General features: G+C 36.8%; 1 protein-coding gene across 18 annotated transcripts in view; it reads left to right on the plus strand.

Moving 5' to 3' along the window:
- Positions 1 to 433: 433 nt before the first annotated feature.
- LOC129721363 (retinol dehydrogenase 14) overlaps positions 434 to 16,166 on the plus strand; it is a 67,325-nt gene continuing 51,592 nt past the window's right edge. For 2 of the 18 annotated variants that reach the window (XM_055673841.1, XM_055673834.1), the window contains exon 1: positions 8,944 to 9,315. The gene's annotated coding sequence lies outside the window, so the exon portion shown is untranslated. Of the gene's footprint in view, positions 801 to 8,943; positions 9,316 to 13,070; positions 13,547 to 16,166 lie in introns of those variants that run through there. The other 16 variants (XM_055673845.1, XM_055673837.1, XM_055673855.1 and 13 more) reach the window with 14 other exon arrangements.

Raw genomic sequence — 16,166 nt, forward strand, 5'->3', positions numbered from 1 at the left:
GCCTTTTTTATCATTAAAAAGGGGTCGTTATGTATCTTAACAGCATTTTTCCAGGCACTTTTCCCATACATTTAAAAGCCACTGACAATGTTTTTCATGGTAAAATTATTGTCGGTGGTAGATTCAACAAAAATAAATATTGTGAAAAGATGGTAATGACAAGAAACGTTCGCAAGCTTATAGTAAAAATACTATCTTTTTTATGGTTACAATAAAAAATATTGTCCATTTACTGTTCTCACCACAAAATTCATTGTTAATTTTTTTTTCGGGAAGGGTGTTGGAACGAAACATTGAGGGTGTTGGAACGAACGGTTCGAGCACAGTTTGCTTGTTTCAAATACTTCAAATATTTATATTTTCAGTGTGTACGACAAGCATGCGAAATAAAATCGATTCATTTTGGTTGCCAGAATTGTTTAGAATGAAATAGTTGCAATTGAAATATTTACTGCCGTCGTGAGGTGTCTGTTTAAAACCAGCACCTGATAGTGTTCCCTTATAGAATCGATTAGTTTATAATATTAAAAAAAGAACCCAGTTGCAAATCAGTTTCAAACATATTTTATAGTTGACTTGTTATCTCGTGTGCTGAATTTAGTCAAGTGATTAAACGTAAAGTTCAATTTTCCTTTGAACCAGTTTGCGACATTGATAAAAGCTTGCGGCTACATATTCGCGATTTCATCACTGGAACCGCACATTAATTCAAGTGATGACCTAAGGAAGTTGATGGTAATCCTTTCAATTATTTACAGATAGTCTGGTGCTCCGAACAGTAGACGTTTAGACGCTGTTTGGTAAGATTACATTTTGTTATTGTTTTGATTATTTTATTGCTAAACATGTATGTTCGCTGGGCAGTGTTGGCAATGTTGGTATTCATTCACACAGTTCAAGGACGTACGCAGCCAGTTGTAATAGACACTGAAAAAAAAAACTAAACACGTTCTTCGAGGCGGTAAATGTGACTTTTGATTGAAACTTGTGTCGCACTTGTGTTTTCTGAAATCGAAGTTATTTTAAAGTAATTTATGCGCAAAAATGATTGAAATGTGGGGTCTCCTACGAAAGGCAGAAAATCAAAAGGCAGAATCACGAAAAGCAGAATTACGAAAGGCAGAATATTTCATAAGGCAGAATAACGAATGGCAGAATCACAAAGAGCACGAATGGCAGAATCAAAAAATGGTCTATTATCTTTTTGACAACACACACTCGCGGCCTTTGGCCGACTCTATTGTCCAAGTGTATGCTGTCCTTACTCGCTACCGCTCGTTCGGACTTAACTAAGGGAAAGGAAACCTGTTTGAATAATCCTAGAAAACCAGTAGATCAGTCGTTTGTATGCGAGAGGCCGCCGCTTCCGACGGCGGGTCGGTGGCCTGCTCGGACCGCGGAAACCACGGTGGCTTTGTGCCGCCTCGGTTCCTTGCCCTCGATTATGCGTAACACCGCATGAATTGTTTTATGTTAATTATAATCAACTAGACTAGTGTAAGTTATATCTAACATCGAAAAATTACTCTTCGCGATGCCGTGAAAGTCTTGAGGACCTGAGCCAAACCAGTTTGCGCGTTTCGGATCTAATTATTAGGCTTGATTTGCACCTCCCATCAAAACTGGTCATTGCTTGCGACCAGTTATTATGTCTGGTTACCAAATAATATTAAATAATAAATGTAGAGTAGCAGCTTTGATAACGTGACCAGGATTCGCACGAATTTGCCATCACGCACTTTGAAAAATTGAAAAAGTGATTAAACGCATGGCTGAAATATGTTTGTCCCTTTCTGAAGCGAACATATTTTGGCCATGCCAAGTTTTGACCGGTTTTCCGAAAAGTCGGTAATACCGACCACCCCAACTAGCTTGGAGTATTGAAACCGAGCTGACATTTCCTTATCTTTTTTCTCTTGTAACCTCACTGGTAACACAGTTCGGTAAAGATAGTGCCTATACGCGTTGTCCTTGCTGCATCCCGCTAACGTGATACGCATGTCGTTGGAAGAGTTAAGCGCAAAACCAAAGCTTTCGTATTTTTTTAGCGTAAGAACTTGGAAGAGCTGGATCTTATAAACTTGCTTGCTGAAGCCCGTTCTTTCTTCCCTGCGACTGAGAAAGCAATTAAAATTGCACTTGCTCTACCATGTACAACATGCACGATTGAACACTCGTTCAGCACATTACGTCTGGTGAAAACCTGGCTGAGGTCAACAATGGTTACTCTCTGCTTGCTAGTGTTCTTGGGAGATCTGCCGTGGGCTGAGATTTTGACGTAAGCGCCAGAAGCACAAAACCGCTCCAGAAGCGATATGTTTCAAATCGTTCCCACATGAACAGAAACGCTTCATTACGCAATCTGATCTGATAGAATCTGAGTAAACATGTTGAAAAACGTATCTCATCACTTTAACACGTTTATTAATGTAAATGCGTTGAGTTCTAACGCCAACGTCACTTCTTCTGCAAAATAGCAAAACCATTTCACCGTTTTGAACGAAAAGTGACGTTGGTACGCCTGAATAGTCTAGTTTGCCATGCGTACTGATCTGTAGTCAACAGCAAGAAGTTGGCTTTCTGAGAGCTCAGTCACCCACACTAAATTCGGGTTGTTTCTTGCTTAACTCTACCGGGGTTAAGAAAATCGAAATATGTTTTTTTTGAGTTGATTGGTACTAGAAATCAAGTATTCAATTTATGAGATACTATCCGTAAACAAATCATACAACCCGCGCAGGAAAAAATTAACTTTAAAGTCAGTGGAAGAATATAAAAATTTCGCAGTCAATGCAGGCATTTTGACAGTACTTTGTTGGCCTCATTTTCCATCCGACTTACACGGTGTAAAGTGCACCAATACACTGTAAATAAAAATCACGTCGAAGTAAAGTGATTTGCTGTTCAATTCGCACTACTTGCCTGACATTTCAGAGTTAAATGAAAATCTTTCGAAATATATTAATGTAAAGAGCGATGAAATCAACAGCAAATTCTTCTATTTTCTGTTGGTACCGGATCCAATCGATTTCAGGATCTGTAAAAGAGTCGTTTTATTGTTATTTTAATTTAAAAGATTCAATGAAACTAACGCCCAAAAAATTTTTGATCTCTGGGTAGATGTGCTGCTTGCGCCGTTCGCCATCGTCACTATTTTTGTTTCGCTTTATGGTTTTGACGTTTGTCAATTGGAATTACAGCTGTAATTCAATTGATTCAAACTGTGGTGATAACACAAGAGGTATTCATTTCAATTCAACTTGCAGTGTGATGTGACGAGTTAAGTCAAGTGCAAAAACACTTGAAGTAATCGTGACTTTTTTATAGTGTACTATGCAAACGTCACTTCTTATTTTTGATATTTCTCTGTTAATTTTCAATACTTTTGAAAACGGCAACTAGCATCTTAAAGGAGACTGCCCACACCATAGTAACACGTAAAAAATGAAATTTGAAAATTTGGTACCGTAAACTAGGGTGACTTTGATCAGCGGGGGGACTTTGATCATTATACCTCTTTTTCGAATTTGTGATGAAAACTCTCCTATAGTTTGAGATTTGTCGTAATCTTTCCTGATGGTGTTTAGATATGTCTGAAATGCTATTATTCATTCATTTCCTGCTGTTTTAAGAGTGTTTCCCATGCTAAAATATGAATTAAAAATAAAGTGGATTTTGAGCGTTATTTATTGCATACAAACAATCGGTTCAAGCAGATACAAAACAAAAAGCTGCGAAACGTAAAGTTTGTTAATTTTGTATTCCCAGATAAATTCTTAAGATAAAAAAAAATAAATACAACGTTGTTTTTTATTATTATTGCATTTTTTTTCCTCAAAAACAATGTTGATTCCTAATAATCTCAACAGTGTATTATATGATTTCGTCTTAACGACCACTGAAGACGCCACGTTACGTGCAACTTTGAACTATTGGATAAACCATATTCCACGTGGATTAGTTCTAGAGCTTGTTCTTGTTTACTTGTTCTTATTTGACGCAAATAAAAACACCGTGTTTTGACGCAAATGAGTCACGTTCATTTATAGATATGTTACAACATATCATTGCCATACCATCGTCATGTACGAAAAAGAGCTTGTTTTTTCGTCAACAAATTGTTGACTGTTTTGCTAGAGCGGTCATGTTCTTGACGATAACTTAATTTATCATTTGTCACACATTCCGCGTTTACCAGATTTACTACTATAAGCCAAAGTGTTCATTTTAGTGAATCAGCTTTCGTCAATTCATTCATTGTTTAGAAAGATGACTTGCTATTCAGAAACGATTCCTAAGCGATGCTAGGCAGGTAAATCGCAAAAATTATTTATACTTCTGAGTGACGGAAAGATTCCGGCGAGTTTCCTCGCTGATCGTCGTCGAAGTCTCTCGTTCGCTAAAACAAAGAAACAAACCTGTTTTCCGTTTGTTTTATTGTCTTTGTCGATGCTCACACTTTCCCCGCTTACCGTCCAGGCCGGGTTAAGCTTCACATCAGAGTTACATAACGTTATTGCTCACAACGTACTGTGCCTCGAGCAAATGTCTGCGAAGAAAAGATACGTTTTCCATTGTGTTCCATATCTCCCCCAATTGAGCAGGTTTTCATTGTACAGAAATCATGTTTTCACCAGTTCTACTGGGGTAGACTTAGGTACCCGCTGTACTTGAAATTCTATACTATCCTACCACAGCGATTTCATATCGGTAAACTAAACCTAGGGTCAAATATAATGCAATTTACGTTCAAGTTGACTTCTAAGCATATCGATTTGCCAGCGATCCGGCCCAGCAGTGCCGGCTAATCGAGGTTATATGTTGCAGTTTCGGTAGCGTTTCACTTCCCAACAGTTAGTCTCGCAAAGGCAGCCGAGCTGATCGTTGATTATTTTTACGCTTCACGGAAGTGATTTGTTTTGCAATCGGACTATTACTTTGCCTGTTATGTTTAAAAATGTGAAATCCAGCTTTGAAAAGAAACATATTCCGAAGACTACTTAAACTCACTCACTTTTCTCAGAGATGGCTGGACCGATTTCAATGAAATTATATGAAAATGAAAGTTCTAGTTGCCCCATAGGACCCTATTTATTTTATTGTAATTGGATTTTTATTTTAGAGGTTGTTTAAAAATGTAAAAATCACGAAACATCATTATCTCAGAAACCACACAACCGATTTCAATAAAATTGGTATCAAATAAACGGCCTGTCTTCAAAACCCTTAACTTTTGAATTTTATATAGATTGAACGTATGTTTCAAAAGTTATGAAAAGTAACGTCTTCTGAATACTGTTTAATTTCACTCATGTTTCTCAGAGATGGCTGGACCTATTCCCACAAAATCAGTGTCATATGAAAGGTCTAGTTACCCCATAAGACCCTATTGATTTTTTTTGCAATCGGAATATTACTTTGCCTGTTATGTTTAAAAATGTGAAATCTAGCTATGAAAAGAAACATATTCCGAAGAATACATAAACTCACTCACTTTTCTCAGAGATGGCTGAACCGATTTTCACGAAATTAGTGTCAAATGAAAGGTCTAGCTGACTCATAACACCCTATTGAATTTTACTGTAATCGAACTGTAACTTCGTCTGTAATGTACCGAATTATGAAAATCATGGAACTTCATTATCTCAGAAAGTACACAACCGATTTGATCAATAGTATTATCAGATGAACGGGCTAGTTAAGGGTTAACTGATGAATTATGATTTAACACGTGGTTTCAAAGTTTGGCTGCCCTATACGTTCCCATTTCATTTGATTATAGTCAAACTATGCAACCGTTATCTATTAAATTGTTAATAAAACAACGAAATTCTATTATCGCAAAGATTACACGACTTATTTGAACATAACTAGTGTCATACGATCGAGTCATCTCTCAAACTTACAAATAACAAACTTCATAAAAATTTGATATGTGGTTCAAAAGTTATGGAAAGAAAAGAAATTCAAAGGCTATTTAAAAATAAACCTGCTTTGATCAATATATGTGGCCACAATATAATTTAAATGTGGTATCGTACCATTTGAATGTTCCCGGTATTGCACGTGATTGAATTGTTCGAAATTACGAGTCATTTCTTTTGTTTCGCTATTTTTTGAGCATTTACATTACATCAAATTTCATATTTTATACTTCTATAACAACATCATTATTTTAGAGCATGAGCATGAGCATGAGCATGATTGACCACCCGCATCTATAACAACATCATTATTTTAGAACCCAAAAAGTGAATACACATTTATTGGATTGAAGCGTTCATGTAAATCTATTTTTACAAGTAATTAGTTTGAATGAGAAAGGCTGGGTCTGACCGCTAGGTGGATTAATTTAGGTTTTTACGCTACACTACACTGAACGTTTCTGTTACCCAAAATTTATCTGTCTAAAAATTGATTATAAAGCAGAAAAACCTTCGTGCCACTAATCATTAATTTTAAATTTGTCAGGCGAGTAACTCGCCGCACGCCTCGTTCTGTAATATGTACCTGTATCAGGTAAAATTCTATCCTCAAAAGAAATAATGGACAGCACCTAGAGTTATCAACCCGATAACATCAAAAAAATCTTAAAAGTTGCTGTAATTTTACATAGTTTTATCATATTTTAACTATGTTTTTCATTGTAAATTTCTCATTTTGACGTAGAGCTACGTTTTACTTTAGCATACCACACAGGGATGCAAACTGAAAAACTGGGACGAAATTTGTCCCTTCTCAAATGCTTATAGGTCGGTTGGTTTTCAACCGATTTTCTTCATTCTTGCAGCAATCGATTGGAAAACTATACACGCATCTGCCCAAATCCAGAAAAATGTTGTTTGAATCTACGAACTATTGCACTATTGAAAATTGTCAAGCCCAGCGTTGTTAAACTCGCTCGCAAAAAGCATGCGATACTCCAAGTGGCGTTCTCGCCGCTACCAAAATCTCACACTAGAGATACTCCTGTCGCACTGTTTCTCGTTCTCTTTTACTTTTTTCATTTCACACTACCAAGCGTTGCTGCTTGCGAGTTTTCTCGCACACACTCTCGCTCGTGTACTTTCCCACTCGCGTGTACCTCCCTTTCTCGCGAGCACAACCAGCGGAGGTGATTGTCAAGACCGTCAAGACGCATTATGACGATACGGAGTGACAAGGCACGACGAAGCGGAGTGGCAAAAAGAATATTTCGACGAGTAGGCAGGGATGCCACATATACAGATTTATCAGTACTTATACAGATTTTTTGTGTGTTTTTCATACAGATATCTGTATATACAAATTACAGATTTTCTAGAAATAGTACAGAACTATACAGTTTTTTTTTTGGTTTTCATGAGGTCGCGAAATAAACTTTTCGATGTAGGTAGTTGAAAATCGAAAATGAACTCAAATGCTATTGAGCGTGTTGAAGTTTTCATTATATTTATATGTTACGCGTAAACGTGTGCATAAATGAGTCAATGAACAAACTATATTGCGTATTTTTTCTTCTAAGGGATATGTTCAGTGAACATGCAGATTTTTATACAGATTGAAATATCACTAAGGTGATTTCCTGAGATTCGAAATACAGATAAAAATGTGGCATCACTGCGAGTAGGTATTCCGATACCCTACACATTCAAGCATGCGATTTATCACCCCACTTTCGGCTGTCGGTGCACGATACAAAACTGCTTGGCATCAGTTCAGCGATTGACAAACCGCATGCATGAGTCGGTGAACGAAGCATTTTCGTTTTCGGGCACATTTTTTCAAGCACTCCTTGTCAAGTACTCTTATTCGATTACTCGCGTACTCGGCGTGAGTAAAAAGATAGAAGAGAATTTGCGAGCGGTTGTATGCTGGCTGCTGCTCTGGCAAGTGCGTGAATAATAAAGAGTGTCTCGAAGGTGTGTGTGCGAACGACTGGAGAAGCGTAGCACACATCTCATTCTCAAGCAGAAAGGAGTGGCTATGTTATGCTTCTCGCTCGTTTAGCAACGCTGGTCAAGCCTTGTTGAAATAAAAATAACGTCCTCTGATTGGTCGCTTGCTTGCTGTGTGTGTATGATATGGTATGATGTGTGTATGATATGGTGTGATGTGTGTATATGTGTATGATATGGTATGATGTGTGTGTGTGTCTGTATGATATGGTATGATGTGTATGTGTCTGTATGATATGGTATGATGTGTGTGTGTCTATGATATAGTATGATTTGTGTGTGTGTGCTGTGTATGGTTTTTAACTCGGCACGTTTTGCTATCTGCTGAATCCGGTTCATGAAATTCACAACCCTTCATTAGTAGACATTATAACTCATAACCCAAGTAAAAATATTGGTTTTATCAAAGTTTTATAGCGCTTAATACAGCCAAAAAAGCGCTATGAAACTTTGATAAAACCAGTTGTGTTACTAGGGTAACAAAACACTCACTGCATTTGTTAATAGTGTACGTAGTTCTACTACTCCTACTTTTTACATTAAATATCATTGTCCAGAACGCCAAAAAACATTGTTTTTGCCTTTTTTATCATTAAAAAGGGGTCGTTATGTATCTTAACAGCATTTTTCCAGGCACTTTTCCCATACATTTAAAAGCCACTGACAATGTTTTTCATGGTAAAATTATTGTCGGTGGTAGATTCAACAAAAATAAATATTGTGAAAAGATGGTAATGACAAGAAACGTTCGCAAGCCTATAGTAAAAATACTATGTTTTTTATGGTTACAATAAAAAATATTGTCCATTTACTGTTCTCACCACAAAATTCATTGTTAATTTTTTTTTCGGGAAGGGTGTTGGAACGAAACATTGAGGGTGTTGGAACGAAAGGTTCGAGCACAGTTTGCTTGTTTCAAATACTTCAAATATTTATATTTTCAGTGTGTACGACAAGCATGCGAAATAAAATCGATTCATTTTGGTTGCCAGAATTGTTTAGAATGAAATAGTTGCAATTGAAATATTTACTGCCGTCGTGAGGTGTCTGTTTAAAACCAGCACCTGATAGTGTTCCCTTATAGAATCGATTAGTTTATAATATTAAAAAATGAACCCAGTTGCAAATCAGTTTCAAACATATTTTATAGTTGACTTGTTATCTCGTGTGCTGAATTTAGTCAAGTGATTAAACGTAAAGTTCAAATTCCTTTGAACCAGTTTGCGACATTGATAAAAGCTTGCGGCTACATATTCGCGATTTCATCACTGGAACCGCACATTAATTCAAGTGATGACCTAAGGAAGTTGATGGCAATCCTTTCAATTATTTACAAATAGTCTGGTGCTCCGAACAGTAGACGTTTAGACGCTGTTTGGTAAGATTACATTTTGTTATTGTTTTGAATATTTTATTGCTAAACATGTATGTTGGTATTCATTCACACAGTTCAAGGACGTACGCAGCCAGTTGTAATAGACACTGAAAAAAAAAAACTAAACACGTTCTTCGAGGCGGTAAATGTGACTTTTGATTGAAACTTGTGTCGCACTTGTGTTTTCTGAAATCGAAGTTATTTTAAAGTAATTTATGCGCAAAAATGATTGAAATGTGGGGTCTCCTACGAAAGGCAGAAAATCAAAAGGCAGAATCACGAAAAGCAGAATTACGAAAGGCAGAATATTTCATAAGGCAGAATAACGAATGGCAGAATCTCGAAGAGCACGAATGGCAGAATCAAAAAATGGTCTATTTTCTTTTTGACAACACACACTCGCGGCCTTTGGCCGACTCTATTGTCCAAGTGTATGCTGTCCTTACTCGCTACCGCTCGTTCGGACTCAACTAAGGGAACAAAAACCTGTTTGAATAATCCTAGAAAACCAGTAGATCAGTCGTTTGTATGCGAGAGGCCGCCGCTTCCGACGGCGGGTCGGTGGCCTGCTCGGACCGCGGAAACCACGGCGGCTTTGTGCCGCCTCGGTTCCTTGCCCTCGATTATGCGTAACACCGCATGAATTGTTTTATGTTAATTATAATCAACTAGACTAGTGTAAGTTATATCTAACATCGAAAAATTACTCTTCACGATGCCGTGAAAGTCTTGAGGACCTGAGCCAAACCAGTTTGCGCATTTCGGATCTAATTATTAGGCTTGATTTGCACCTCCCATCAAAACTGGTCATTGCTTGCGACCAGTTATTATGTCTGGTTACCAAATAATATTAAATAATAAATGTAGAGTAGCAGCTTTGATACCGTGACCAGGATTCGCACCAATTTTTCCATCACGCACTTTGAAAAATTGAAAAAGTGATTAAACGCATGGCTGAAATATGTTTGTCCCTTTTTGAAGCGAACATATTTTGGCCATGCCAAGTTTTGACCGGTTTTCCGAAAAGTCGGTAATACCGACCACCTCAACTAGCTTGGAGTATTGAAACCGAGCTGACATTTCCTCATCTTGTTTCTCTTGTAACCTCACTGGAAACACAGTTCGGTAAAGATAGTGCCTATACGCGTTGTCCTTGCTGCATCCCGCTAACGTAATACGCATGTCGTTGGAAGAGTTAAGCGCAAAACCAAAGCTTTCGTATTTTTTTAGCGTAAGAACTTGGAAGAGCTGGATCTTATAAACTTGCTTGCTGAAGCCCGTTCTTTCTTCCCTGCGACTGAGAAAGCAATTAAAATTGCACTTGCTCTACCATGTACAACATGCACGATTGAACACTCGTTCAGCACATTACGTCTGGTGAAAACCTGGCTGAGGTCAACAATGGTTACTCTCTGCTTGCTAGTGTTCTTGGGAGATCTGCCGTGGGCTGAGATTTTGACGTAAGCGCCAGAAGCACAAAACCGCTCCAGAAGCGATATGTTTCAAATCGTTCCCAAATGAACAGAAACGCTTCATTACGCAATCTGATCTGATAGAATCTGAGTAAACATGTTGAAAAACGTATCTCATTACTTTAACACGTTTATTTATGTAAATGCGTTGAGTTCTAACGCCAACGTCACTTCTTCAGCAAAATAGAAAAACCATTTCACCGTTTTGAACGAAAAGTGACGTTGGTACGCCTGAATAGTCTAGTTTGCCATGCGTACTGATCTGTAGTCAACAGCAAGAAGTTGGCTTTCTGAGAGCTCAGTCACCCACACGGGTTGTTTCTTGCTTAACTCTACCGAGGTTAAGAAAATCGAAATATGTTTTTTTTGAGTTGATTGGTACTAGAAATCAAGTATTCAATTTATGAGATACTATCCGTAAACAAATCATACAACCCGCGCAGGAAAAAATTAACTTTAAAGTCAGTGGAAGAATATAAAAATTTCGCAGTCAATGCAGGCATTTTGACAGTACTTTGTTGGCCTCATTTTCCATCCGACTTACACGGTGTAAAGTGCACCAATACACTGTAAATTAAAATCACGTCGAAGTAAAGTGATTTGCTGTTCAATTCGCACTACTTGCCTGACATCAGAGTTAAATGAAAATCTTTCGAAATATATTAACTTTTTTTAATTAATTATATGAAATCAACAGCAAATTCTTCTATTTTCTGTTGGTACCGGATCCAATCGATTTCAGGATCTGTAAAAGAGTCGTTTTATTGTTATTTTAATTTAAAAGATTCAATGAAACTAACGCTCAAAAAAATTTTTGATCTCTGGGTAAATGTGCTGCTTGCGCCGTTCGCCATCGTCACTATTTTTGTTTCGCTTTATGGTTTTGACGTTTGTCAATTGGAATTACAGCTGTAATTCAATTGATTCAAACTGTGGTGATAACACAAGAGGTATTCATTTCAATTCAACTTGCAGTGTGATGTGACGAGTTAAGTCAAGTGCAAAAACACTTGAAGTAATCGTGACTTTTTTCATAGTGTACTATGCAAATTGCGCTAACGTCACTTCTTATTTTTGATATTTCTCTGTTAATTTTCAATACTTTTGAAAACGGCAACTAGCATCTTAAAGGAGACTGCCCACACCATAGTAACACGTAAAAAATTAAATTTGAAAATTTGGTACCGTAAACTAGGGTGACTTTGATCAGCAGGGTGACTTTGATCATTATACCTCTTTTTCGAATTTGTGATGAAAACTCTCCTATAGCTTGAGATTTGTCGTAATCTTTACTGATGGTGTTTAGATATGTCTGAAATGCTATTATTCATTCATTTCCTGCTATTTTAAGAGTGTTTCCCATGCTAAAATATGAATTCAAAATAAAGTGGATTTTGAGCGTTATTTATTGCATACAAACAATCGGTTCAAGCAGATACAAAACAAAAAACTGCGATACGTAAAGTTTGTTAATTTTGTATTCCCAGATTAATTCTTAAGATAAAAAAAATAAATACAACGTTTTTTTTATTATTATTGCATTTTTTTTCCTCAAAAGCAATGTTGATTCCCAATAATCTCAACAGTGTATCATATGATTTCGTCTTAACGACCACTGAAGACGCCACGTTACGTACAACTTTGAACTATTGGATAAACTATATTCCACGTGAATTAGTTCTAGAGCTTGTTCTTGTTTACTTGTTCTTATTTGACGCAAATAAAAACACCGTGTTTTGACGCAAATGAGTCACGTTCATTTATAGATATGTTACAACATATCATTGCCATACCATCGTCATGTACGAAAAAGAGCTTGTTTTTTCGTCAACAAATTGTTGACTGTTTTGCTAGAGCGGTCATGTTCTTGACGATAACTTAATTTATCATTCGTCACACATTCCGCGTTTACCAGATTTACTACTATAAGCCAAAGTGTTCATTTTAGTGAATCAGCTTTCGTCAATTCATTCATTGTTTAGAAAGATGACTTGCTATTTAGAAACGATTCCTAAGCGATGCTAGGCAGGTAAATCGCAAAAATTATTTATACTTCTGAGTGACGGAAAGATTCCGGCGAGTTTCCTCGCTGATCGTCGTCGAAGTCTCTCGTTCGCTAAAACAAAGAAACAAACCTGTTTTCCGTTTGTTTTATTGTCTTTGTCGATGCTCACACTTTCCCCGCTTACCGTCCAGGCCGGGTTAAGCTTCACATCAGAGTTACATAACGTTATTGCTCACAACGTACTGTGCCTCGAGCAAATGTCTGTGAAGAAAAGATACGTTATCCATTGTGTTCCATATCTCCCCCAATTGAGCAGGTTTTCATTGTACAGAAATCATGTTTTCACCAGTTCTACTGGGGTAGACTTAGGTACCCGCTGTACTTGAAATTCTATACTATCCTACCACAGCGATTTCATATCGGTAAACTAAACCTAGGGTCGAATATAATGCAATTTACGTTCAAGTTGACTTCTAAGCATATCGATTTGCCAGCGATCCGGCCCAGCAGTGCCGGCTAATCGAGGTTATATGTTGCAGTTTCGGTAGCGTTTCACTTCCAAACAGTTAGTCTCGCAAAGGCAGCTGAGCTGATCGTTGATTTTTTTTACGCTTCACGGAAGTCTTCAGAACGGGCGTCTCTTCAAGTGGTCTAAAATAAACTCATTCGGACATTTTGGGTTTGATACAGGCATTTTGGAGGATTGCAGAGCATTCGCTTCATCACCATCAGACTCGAAGTAAGCCCCTTGAGAATGGTGAGTACTCGGTGCAGGTAGTGCGGTGTGCTAACGTTTGCGAACGGTAAACTCTCGAATCTAGATTGACCTTTGACGATGGCACCTGTCTCGTGGGTATAATGTGAGAAAAATTTACGCATCGGATGCAGGTTTTTAATTCAATTGTTTAGCTTTAATGTTTACAACAGAAAAACGAACAACTATGTTCTGCATTCGGAAGAAATCAGATAAATATTTTTTCGAAGTACCCATACGTGGTCGTAATAATTCTTTTTTAGTGAAGTGAAAGTTGATCGAAAGCTCAAGTTGCTACCATTTCAATTGATTTCAATGGAATAGAAATCAACACGTCACACGTACTATATGAAGCTTAAATCACCTCTGTATTTTACAATTGTGCTAAATATTACTATTTTCTAATTGAAAACTGATTTAGGAATTTATCTACGTCATCAGTGAAGAGACGAATTAAAATGAAGATCTATATAGACTCCTGCGGGTACTGTTAACAGGTTGACCAAAACAGCATAAAAATAATATTGCATTGTGTGGGGCTCAACCGGTTCTTGTAGAGTTGAAGTTTCTACGTGGTGGAACGATCCCATATTTGTTTGCATTTCCATTTTATATCGAAATTCGGTTTGTGTGCCGGGCCGGTAGCATCGTCACAATTATTATTTCTCGCGTAATTTTTCAAAAGGACCTATCTAACATTGAGAGATTCTTTTTGTTTACTTTCTCTTTGATCAATAACTATGTTATTTTTTCCATATTTCATAACACTCAATGCATAGTAAGCAAGACAGTATTACTATCTCTCGATTAAGGGGAAGAAAGGTTGGAAAATGTTTATAATAACGACGTAATTAACGAAACAAAGTGAGAGAGGAGAGAATCTCTCAATGTCAGATAGGTCCTTTTAAAAATTACGCGAGATTTGGATTTTATTCCAAGCAATTTTCGACTGCGCAGTCATACATGACGTTTGTTTTGGACTTCATCGATTGGATCTGTTCAAAAATTACTATGTTATATTCAGAAATTGTTTCGACTGAGAGGCTGGCAACACCCTATCAGAATTCTATGAAACTTTGTGGGTGTATAAGCCATTATTATTTGCAACTTGGAATACTATTTTTTGAAAATTTATCAGGACTAACAATTGAAAAAGTCCAATACTTTTGAACTTTTTTTTGATAAATGGATATATCTGAATAATAAATAATAAGACATAGAGAAGAGTTGTAAATGGATGACCATCAGGAAATTGTCTTTACTCTTATTTAAAAATATGGAAACATTAAATTCACACTAAAAAATCATTTTAAAAACAAATTATTTTAATAAGTCAGTCCGCTTCAATTTGAATAGTGCGAATCTGTTCTCGTTTTTGAAAAACCTGAATTCTGATATTTGTTATGGTGTTAAAACTTTTCTAAACGTTTAAAAATGGGCATAAAGCAACAAAAAGTTTTTCTTGCAAACAGTTTTTAGGTCCTCCTGGACGCACGGTGACAAGAGTTATAGAAAAATTTTCAAGGAATTGTTCGAACTGCCCGTACCAAGGTGAACAATTTAAAATATTCAGAAAAAACACGTGTTTTGTTTAGTATGCGATTAAAGTGGGAGGACTTCAAGAAACATGGAGTAATCCATACTCAAACTAGATGCCGTAATGGCCTAGCCTATGGTGACGGAGCTCTACTAGAGAGAGCGTGTAAATTGTGGGGGTAAACACGAATCTAATTTCTTTCATTGTCAAAAGCTAGTTCAAAAATAATTTCATCCAGGCAGCGTGGGTATTCAAATCAACCTGTTGTCAATAATATTCATGTGGGTCATCAAAACACTTTCAATAGTGTTAACTCGATGTACGAGGCTGTTCGATTAGGTTTGAAATTTTCAACTGAAATTGTTATGAAAATACTACAAGGTATACAGCCCTAGGGTTGTATAAAATGGTGACGTGGGACTAAACACTGTAATTAGGGGATTTTTTGTTGCAAAATATACAGAGTCTGCAGACAGAATCAATGTGTTTGCTCAGCGACTGTACGTATTTTTATTTTCAGCCTCCCTGGAAATCATTTTTAAAATATATTCAACAACACTCGAAAGAATATCGTTTATATCTGACGATATTATACCTGTAGTTTTTTTATGTGCAAACAACATGTATTTGACAAGGTACAAGCATATCGTGCTTGTTGAAGAAGCACCAAGCATTACTCGTAATGCGTCAAAGTCAGATCTATCTCAGATCTAATCTATATCCTCGAAAACCTAATCCAATAATAACTACATTATCATAATGAATGGTTTTATCTTATTTAACTCTGCTAAAATCAAATCTATAATATGGATCTTACTTTCAAAATAATATGGAAGTCCTTACAAAGGTTCATTAATTGGCAAACATAAGAAGATATTTTATCTCCCAAAAAAACTGTTAGTGTTAGTGAAAGACTGTTAGTGTCAGTAGGATCGTAGCGCTAGCCCCTGAATTGTCCGTACACTTAACGGCTGCGAAGTTTGTGTATAGTAAAACAGAAGGTCAAATTCCGATACGCAATGTAGCACCAAGGCTTTACTTTGCTTAAGAAGATATTTTAAACAAAATAATTAACAAGTTTCAGCA

This window comes from Wyeomyia smithii, chromosome 2, assembly GCF_029784165.1.
Source record: "Wyeomyia smithii strain HCP4-BCI-WySm-NY-G18 chromosome 2, ASM2978416v1, whole genome shotgun sequence".
Classification (NCBI taxonomy): Eukaryota; Metazoa; Arthropoda; class Insecta; order Diptera; family Culicidae; genus Wyeomyia; species Wyeomyia smithii.